This window comes from Limulus polyphemus, unplaced genomic scaffold (genome assembly GCF_000517525.1).
Source record: "Limulus polyphemus unplaced genomic scaffold, Limulus_polyphemus-2.1.2 Scaffold1373, whole genome shotgun sequence".
Classification (NCBI taxonomy): domain Eukaryota; kingdom Metazoa; phylum Arthropoda; class Merostomata; order Xiphosura; family Limulidae; genus Limulus; species Limulus polyphemus.
Window position 1 is genome coordinate 1 of NW_013666983.1, and position 7,255 is coordinate 7,255.

The 7,255-nt window shown below is 29.7% G+C and overlaps 1 protein-coding gene across 6 annotated transcripts in view; it reads left to right on the top strand.

The window, feature by feature from the left end:
- The first annotated feature begins 1,186 nt into the window (after positions 1–1,186).
- Positions 1,187–7,255, top strand: part of LOC106463306 (serine/threonine-protein kinase tousled-like 2) — an 81,402-nt gene continuing 75,333 nt past the window's right edge. For 3 of the 6 annotated variants that reach the window (XM_022390770.1, XM_022390775.1, XM_022390777.1), the window contains exons 1-2: positions 1,195–1,288; positions 5,757–5,860. The gene's annotated coding sequence lies outside the window, so the exon portion shown is untranslated. Of the gene's footprint in view, positions 1,314–5,756; positions 5,861–7,255 lie in introns of all 6 variants that reach the window. The other 3 variants (XM_013923323.2, XM_022390769.1, XM_022390773.1) reach the window with 3 other exon arrangements.

Here is a 7,255-nt window from a genome sequence, read left to right on the forward strand (position 1 = left end):
GGTCACGTGACTGGTGTGGCGCCCTTTTAGTTTCTAGAACTATCTTGTTCATTCATGAATGCTCTAGTATTTACTAGATGGAGGGTAGACTGGTATATATAAGAGGGAACAACGTGACGCGGTAGTGTGTCTGTGTAGATAGTGAGTAATTGAACTGCAGTCAGAAGTATTATTGACGTTCGTTGTTATAGCGTTTGTTTAGCGCGATTGTTGAAGTTGAGTGTATCGGTAAAGTTGTATTCGGAAAGAATAAACCAGTTTTTATTAAGGAAGAACTTGTGTCGCTTAAGTTTCGTCGGAACGAAGTTACGGAAAATCAACTAACAAACGGAGACGTAACAATATCTTAAAGAAAGTAAGTTGAGGATTGAAATATTAAAACTATGCCTTTTACTGCTATATTTTGATGTGGTACCTTTGGTTGTAACGTAGTTGAATACTGTTTTTATTAATAGAATAAAGACGTATTTCAATAACATTTTTTTTTCAAGGCTATTGCTGAAGTGTAAAGTTAAATTACTGGAAACGCGTTTATAAATAAATGCTTGACTTGTAACGAATTTCATATTTATGGACATCATATGATGTACTTTTTAAATGTTTAACTTTATTCCTTTATAGTAAAAGATCTAAATACTGTTGTTTTGACTACCAGCAAAATGTACTCACTTGGTATAACATCTGAAATTATTTGTTCACAAGCACTCACTTTTTTATTTACTATGTTTTTACAAATCATTAGCAAATGTTATTTATTTCAGAGTGAGTAGCGTTGTACTCCCAACAAAGTTTATAATACAACTTTATAGAATTTACATTCTAAGTGTAGATTTCTAGTCCAGGAAGAAAGGCGAAGAAAGTTATAAGTTAACATTGTTGATATTAGTAGTCAAATGAATTAAGCCTAAAATAGTATATAGCTTTTTTTATCTGAAACCGCAAACTCAAATCTTACACCTAAATAACATAATATGATTTAAATATTTACACTCTATTTTTAAACATGAAATATACAATATAAAAAATTGGAATCGACGTACAAATTTTCATTTAGAATATTCCTCAGAAATACAGTCGAAATCAAGTGAAAGTAATTGCTTTGTGAAATTATGTTTTAAGAGTTGTACTTATAAATTGTTTAATGAACTCTTTATCTTTGACGGGTCACACTACTTTCCGTATGGGCAGTAGAGAGCGCTGTATACATTTTACCTCTGTGAGTGTAAAATTGGTTTGCTGCAACAATAAAACTAAGAAAAGTTACAAAGGCGAATGATCAGCGTTAGTGGTAGGTGTGGTTTTTTCAATTTAAGGTATTTTTCTTTTAATTTTCATTATTGGAGAATTTGTAATTTATTAAGATATGATAACAAAGCACTACTGGTTATTGAGAGTCATAGTAACACTACTAACAGACTTGTGGTTGTACCACTAAACTAGAAGAAAATGAGAAACACTAACTCTTAAGTAAAATTTAAAAGTAAAAAGAAATATTAGCAATTATGTGTATTTCTTTAATTCTTAGTCTAGAACATTCTATACTCTATAGTATGTTTTGTAACATCGTTTTTCTTTTATTTATTTTACTCTCCTAAGTATGTAGTTTAATGTAGCAATGGTTTATTTGATGAAAACGACTGTAAATAGAAAAGCAACGTTTCACTGACTTTCAGTTTCAGCCTTCGTAGTAGTTCCTGAAAAGCTTTGTGTACTAAGTAAATGAAAAGTAAACTAATATAATTTGTACAACCAATGGAAAATATGATACATGTTTCTTTTAGTTTTTAGAATACTGGTACTTTGGTTCCAAGAACAAGAAAAGGTAGAACTGGCTTTGTAAAGCTCAGAATTTGTAGTGTAAATGGTAACATTATTTTCAACTTCAAGGTACTTGAAAATTATATTTATAACTTATAGTGTAAATATAAATTTAGTAGTATGCCAACTATCCTCTGTAATTTTGTTTACATGTGTGTCTTATACAATGTGGAAGGAATAACTCAAATCTTAGTACGTATGACACAAACTGACAAACTGTTTTCAGAAATTATTAACTCTTAAGAGAAAAATATATTCTATGAGAACAGAGTTAATTGGAAATATTTTATTTAATTTAATATTGAATTATTTTAAAGTATTAATTACTAAAGTTTCAGACAATCTCCAAACCACAAACACTTTTACAAATCTGAGAAATCTTATTCCCCAATTATTTTTTTACGATGTAGAAAGAATAACTCAAATCTTAGTACGTATGACACAAACTGACAAACTGTTTTCAGAAATTATTAACTCTTAAGAAAAAAATATGTTCTATGAGAACAGAGTTAATTGGAAATATTTAATTTAATATTGAATTATTTTAAAGTATTAATTACTAAAGTTTCAGACAATCTACAAACCACAAACATTTTTACAAATCTGATAAATCTCATTCCCCAATTATTTTTTTACTTCCTTCCAGTATGAACAAGTTAAAATGCTTGAACTTTAGTGACCAGTAATTTCATTGACAGTACATAAGAGTGTATGACACACCCTATCACAATGTTGGCAAATTATATCTTCAGTAATAATATTAAATTTATTAAACAGTGTGTGAGATGTTTGAATGGAATACAGTATGAAATTTCTAATAATTGTAAGTATCATTATTACAATACACACAGTTTGTTGATTTTGCAAGTGGGCATGCAATATGTTTTTGTGCAGTGTTAATGAAATAAAGATACAGCTCTTTAGTGTGCAATTTTGGTACAGTATATCACAATCAAACTTTTAGACTGGTTTAAGTGAAGAGGTTTATAATCATAACTTGGGTTATTTAAGTCGACAAAGTATGCTATTAGTTTTAAAAAATATCAAAATGAGGAAAACGATAACAGGCAATTCATCTTAGAAGTTACCATGAAAAGTATTAGTAAGTAGAGCTGGGTGATTATTGGAATTTGCTGATCAATTAATTGTAAGGCTCATCAATCAATTACATTTAAGTAATTGAATGTTGTATAGTTGAAATGATTTTCATGATTCATAACACTAATCAATTAAGCTGAACAGCCTTGAATTCATCAAACATAATAATGAGAAATCATAATGGCAATATTTTGATTACTTGAACAGTTGGAATAATCTAAATCAGTAATAATCAGAAACACTAATTTCAGTTGAGTATTTTTGTGATATGAATTGATTTAATTGTAATTTCAATTAATTAATTATTTTATGTGACGATAATCATATATGGATAATTGATTGAGTTCATCACCTTGCTTTTCTAGCAAGTAAATGTCGTTTTCTTGCAGTAGTACCAAAAACTTAACAGTATCCTATAATGGTCAGGCTAGAACTTTGTAAAAGGATTTATTAGTGTTCCTTTTTTATTGGAAAACAACAACAAAAACAGGAATAAAGAATCTTTGAAAGTATAAATATAAGCCTAATTTATAAGGGAAATTAACCACGTACTTACAGTTAATCTGTTCAAAGTTTAGTTTTATTACAAACTTATCTGATGAATCAGTTGTGCAGTTTCAGCCAGCTTGAAAAATTGCATGCAGATTGTTTGCTTGATATACAGATATATTAATAAAGTACAGTTTTTTTTTTCTCCTGATTTTGTAGAACACTTTGTGCCTATATATGAAGTTAGATGTACTCTTAAACCCTTGTATTTACAATTTTCTTTTAATTATTTTGTTACCATACCTTAAAATTTGTACGCATATACAATTAAAAAGTTTCAGGATTTTTGTGTTACTATTCTAAATATGCCTGAAAACACTTTCAGAATATATTCTAATTCAGGTAAGAGTAAGCTCTCTAACCTGTCGAGATCATTAGCTAATCTCCTGATGCATCAAACACTGTCATTTAAGTTTAGAAATTTCTTTTGTCCATAAGAATTAATCTATGATAAATTGCCAGGACATGATTATGTGTAAATTTGTATTAAATAATTACACCAAAGAAAAATGAAGTAATAATTAGTACATGAAAACATAAAGGTTTCCAGAGTTTGAAACTTTTACTTTTAATAAACATTTCTCAATTGCTAAGCTTAGTTTTCAAGAAATGTGATCGTCACATCAGTTGAATACCGTCGTACATGAAATACACAAGCAAGGTCTCATAAGGCTAATAAACGCATACATTATATCATTTGGCAAACCATTCCACAATTTATTACTCTTATCAGAGTAGTAGTTTCCCACAAAAAAAAGTCAACATTTAGACTTGAAAAGCTTATATTTAATACCCCCTATATTTAAGCCCTTAGATTGGTATCTAAATCATTTTGCCTGTTGTACTTTTCAAAAACTGTGATAATAATGTTTATATCTGTTGTACTGTAAGTCATATTTTTTTAAACTAGAAGCAGTCTTGATAACCAAACATCCTTACTAATGTAGTAAAGCAACTAAAACTCAACATTATAATTTAACTTGCGTTTTTATGCTTCATTTCCTAATTCCCAATCATGCATGTACCCTTTTCTGACTTCATAACTTGAAGATACCTCCTTAACAGAATCTGTAGCCACTCACTGGATATCATCATTAAATTTAAATCATATATTTTACAGTCAATGGTGCCATCACTACCAATAACATTTATATAAAAACTGAGTACTAATGTTCTGATTAGGCTGATTTGAAATATTCGTAAAAACCAACTAATATTTGTTATTATAATTCATGTATGTTTATGTAATTATGGTTAGAAATTTTTTTTTTTGCTAAGCATCAGTAGTATTTATAAAAAAATTTTTGTATTCCCATCTTACAAAATATTTTTTGTACTTATTATCGTCAGTATGTTTCATATGAAACACTTCCATTGGTAAGAGATGACCTTATTGAAGTTTATTTGATTATCTGGGTTATTGAAAGGTTAAAGGCAACTTCTTATGTTATGAAGGTAACAGGAGAGAAGACAATAGTTTAAAATTTTGGAAAGACAGGCTAAACTCCAATTAAGTTATTTTTCAAGCATGAGTGAGTTGCTATTGGAAGTATTGGAGGCCAGTATACATTACTAGATTTCAAGAGTGGAATTGATAATTTCCTAAAAAATATCAGATGGATTTAAATTTTTGCTATTCTCAAGGGGTGTGGTAGGACCAAATGACTTCTTGTTGTCCACATCCTGTGTTTCTTATGGGTTAGTTACTTTACAGATAAACAATGGGTTTCATGTATGTTTACTTGGCCAGTTACTAAAATTAGTTGAGAAAGTTCAGAGCTAGTAGGATACAAACATTTTGTTAACCCTCAAATTACAGATTTCTTTTTCTTTTTACAGCTCACTTCCAGTCAGGTCCATGTATTACATGGCATTTAGTAAATTTTATGATTTTGCCTGTTATAACCATCGATTGTACAGAACTGGCCAAAATGATGGGTGAAATCACTCATTTTCTATATAAAACATGTGGAATCCTGCAGGAATTAGTGGGATTAATTTTAACATGGATAGTATTTTTGTTTCAAATTTTTGTTGTTCATGTTATTGGTGACACTGCAACCAACAAAGTTTTGGACTAACATGCAACTTTACTCATAAAATGTTTATAAAATATGCATTTAAAAAGCCACTTAGATCTATAGACCCAGTGGGTAACTGTAGAGCTAACAGACGGTCATTACCTTGTATCATTTATGTGTAATATTTTCATAGTATAGTCATAAAGCATTTATGTTTTTACCATTGTCATTTCAAACTGTTAACCAGTTTAAATATTTTAATCTCACTAGGTTAGTATATCAATCTCAACAATAACCAAAGGCCCATATAAAAAAACAAGAACTATGATCTTGCAATAAGTGAAGTACAAACAACTGTAATCTGCTAGTAAGAGGTAAGTAGGTAACAAGATTATACATTTTCACTGAAGCATATTATTGAAGCTTACTCCTATATTTGTCATTCATCATACCAACAAATTCTTGATGTAATCAGAATAACAATTTTTAAGGAAATTTGAAGGAATTCAGAGGACTAAAGTAATTTATTCATCAACTTTATCAAATCGTTTGAAAAATACACATTTTTCTAAGTTTTTGTTGCTTTACAAGTTTTCATCTAGTTTAAGCGTCTCCCAATAAGTTTATTTCACCGACTGATCACTAAATGCTTTGACTTGAGAAGTAAAGAATAAAAAACAACACAATGTGAGCTAACTTTAAATAAATCAAACGTTTATATGAAACATTTGGAGGTGGCTGAGATTTCAGGTAAATAACTCGGTTTTAACTCAGAAGAATGAAGGAGAATGTTGATGTAGACCTGTGATTACTTGCCTACCCAGATTAACTTTCTTGATGTCACTGTTTTTCTAAAAGACAGAATATTACACACTGACTTGTACAAAAAAACCTACAGACAGACCACAATACTTTCAGTATAAAAGCTGTCAACCCTCTCACACTAAACAAAACATTACCTACAGTCAAGCTCTTAGAATAAAGAAAATATGCTCAGATGAAACAGACTACAGAAAACACACCAAGGATCTAAAACAAACCATGTTACAAAGAGGATATAAAATGCCGAAATTGACAGACAAATTGAAAAGGCTAACAACACTCAGCGGAAAAACATCTTAAAGCAGAACAATACTAAACTTTCAAATGGAATTCCTCTTATTGTTACCTATCAGTTTAAACTCAGAAATGTTTCACGAATTCTAAAAAAACATTTTCATCTCCTACAACTGGATGATTGCCTTAAACAGATATTTCCTGAAGTTTCCATTGTCTCCTTTTGAAAAAGCAGAATTCTAAAAGATATCCTTGTTCACACAAAAGTAAATTACATTCCATCCAAAAATGTTTGTCGTCCATGTAATAAAGCCCGTTGTCAAACCTGCAAGTTCATAAAAACCACTGAATCATTTTCTGACAAGCACAATCAGAGAAACTTTAAAATATCCAAAGAAATCGCTTGTGAAACAAAAAACACCATTTATCTTATACAGTGTAAATTACTAATATGTAGGACATACACAAACAACTCTTAGAAAACATTTAAACAACCTTAAGTCTTCTATTAACACTGAAAAAGATCTCCCTGTTGCTCAACACTTTAACCAACCCGGTCATTCCATTAACGATGTTACTCTCATCAGCATTGAAACGGGATTCAAAACTAAATCAAATAGAGAAATAAAAGAAGCTTATTGGATTGCTAATCTAAACACTGTTCAACCTTTCAGAATTAATCTAGATCCTGAAATCAGTGATCTCCGTTCATT